The following is a 2,917-nucleotide window of genomic DNA, read 5'->3' on the forward strand; positions in this document are numbered from 1 at the left end:
GGTGATGTTTACACATTTTTTTAAAGGGAAAGTTGCCGATAAATCCTATATGTTGGAGTTATATTTCAATTTAGTTTCATAATTTTATTTTTGTAATCTATTTAGTTATTTTGAATGTATATAATGACTCATTTTTTATTATAATCTCCTTAATTGTTGTTGTTTGCTAGAGTGTTACGTTTGAGAAAAATACGTTAAGGAGTTTTAGGCTGTTATATTGGATTGTTATGTTTTTTTAGTGTTACATTAGAATGTTATATTTGGAAAAAGTGTACTAAGAAGTTTTTGTTAGATTTGATTGTTACATTGGAGTGTTATGTTTAGGAAAAACACATTAAGGAGTTTTTAGTGTGTTATATTGGATTGTTACGTTTTTAAAGTGTTACGTTTAAAAAAAGTACACTTACATTTGAGTGTTACGTTTGAAAAAAGTATACTAAGTAAATTTTTTTTTTTTGGTAATTTTTTATGTGTTACATTGGAGTGTTATGTTTGGAAAAAGTAAACTAAGAAATTTTTTTTGAAGTGTTATGTTGTTATGTTTAGAAAAAGTATATTAAAGAATTTTTTTAAGTGTTATATTTGAGTGTTACATTGAAGTGTTATGTTTAGGAAAAATACACTAAGAAATTTTTTTTAGAGTATTACATTGTCACGTTTAGAAAAAGTACACTGAAGAGGTTTTTTTTAAGTGTTATATTTGAGTGTTACATTGGAGTGTGTTGCATTGAAGTGTTATGTTTGGAAAAAAATATACTAAGAATTTTTTTTTAAAGTGTTACATTGTTACGTTTGGAAAAATTACAGTAAGAAATTTTTTTAGAGGGTGGAAACGTCTACCAAATCATACCAAAATTCAAAATAGGATCTCACGGTAAGATTGTCAAAACAAATAAGACCTATCAGTGTATTAGAAAGTTCATGAGATTAATTGGAGTAACCGATTCACATATGTTCTTCTTAAATTTATTTTTAGATAGTGTTAATGTTTACTGATTGAATTATGGTTTTATTACCACGTGTTTGGTACATTGGAAAATATGTAAGTTTTTTTTATTACATATATGTCGTTTTACATCCATTTTGTTCATGGATTTGCTTCATTCTTTAATGTTTAAGTGCATCACACCCTTACTAATAAAATATATAATTATTATATTGGATAAAGTATCAAAATTTTTAGAGAAGGTACCAAAAGAAGAAATAATGATTCATTCATGTTAATCACGTGTTTTAAAAAAAATATTATACTAATGACAGTGTAACGCCCTCAAAATAATGACATTAAACCCATCAATTAAGACATTCATTGACAAATGAAATAACCACATTCTTCTATTCATCAGAGTTTCATTACAAAAGTATCACATGTTAACAACAAAAGCAAAATGCCCTATGGGCTTACAGCTTTCCAAGTTAACACTTGGTTACAACAAAAGAGTAATAATTCATTTACACATTAAGCCCTTGGCTTGAATTTACATGTAATACATCAGAAATAAAACGACAAAAGTATGTCCGCCTCTAGCCTCCCAAGCTATGTCCTTGGAGGTGGCATGTTACCTGCACCTGAAAATGATATTCCCATATAGGGTGAGCCACAGCCCAGTAGAAATACACTAAACCAACCATGAACAATGACTAAAAGATTAGCAATTGATAGATGGCCAACACTGATACATTCACATAAATCACATATTTATGTCATACGACTTATGAGTCCAAGTTACTTTTTATTTTCTCTTTTTCAACAGATAAGCATGTCAGCTCTATCATCATTTCAACAGATATGTATGAAAACTATATCCCACATTCACAGATAAGCATATAAGCTGTATCCACACTTCACAACAGATATGTATAACGACAATATCCCACATTCACAGATTAGCATATAAGCTGTATCCACACTTCACAAAGATAAGCATATGAGCTCTATCTTCACTTCTCTAGACAAGCATATGAGCTGTATCTACGGAGTTCATCCCCTATCTTCTCCCAACACTATCCGGTTTAGAGGTACATCCCCTATCTTCCCCTAAACCGCGGAGTACATCCCCCATCTCCTCCTCTACATATAACGTATACAAACACATTGGTTCTATATATAATCACTCAATACATACAGTTAATGTATTCTATCAACCGTCAAATTCCATGACACATTCCATTGATTAGTTTTCGTTTGCCTAATCATCATGCATTGTCTACAACAATCACGACTATCCTCCACCGATAGCCCAAAGCAGTTATCTCTAAACAGAAAATAAATGCACAATGGATATTCAATCAACATTTCATTTCGGTGAGTGATAATTAATTCAACTACACCCTTTAACCCCATACATTCCCAATCTCGACAATTCCATTTCATTTTCTCATTTGTCACAGTTAATTATCCCAATTAATCAAATAATGTAATTAGGTCATTTTCCATAATTACCATTTCAACCCTTAGGTTCCATTTTCATCAATGATTCAACATTTATTCCATTTCTCTATACCAAACATGCATCTAGGTTTATTATAAATAAAACCCCAACTTTTGTAAAATAACACAAAAAGCCCCAAACTTTCACAAAATTTCCAAACCAACCCCAACATCTCAAAATACCAAAATTTAAAGACAAAATCCATAGAGAGGAGTAGGATATCCCTACCTCAAATTCAGAGCCCCAAGGGAGAAGATGACAAAACCCAACGTGCTCCAAATCCCGAAATTTTCAGATTAAATGTAACCCTCGACGATCAACAACTTTTTTGTAAAGGCCAAAGGTGAGCAAATCACTCCTACTAGATCAAAACCTAGAGAGAAGGTAGAGTTCTAGAGTGAGAGGCTCAACAATGGTGTTTTTAGAAAAGTAGGAGAGAGAAGAGAAAGTGAAAAAGTGATTTGAAAAGTCAAACACGGAACTTA

This window comes from Camellia sinensis, chromosome 12 (assembly GCF_055761805.1).
Source record: "Camellia sinensis isolate YWXY chromosome 12, ASM5576180v1, whole genome shotgun sequence".
NCBI lineage: Eukaryota > Viridiplantae > Streptophyta > Magnoliopsida > Ericales > Theaceae > Camellia > Camellia sinensis.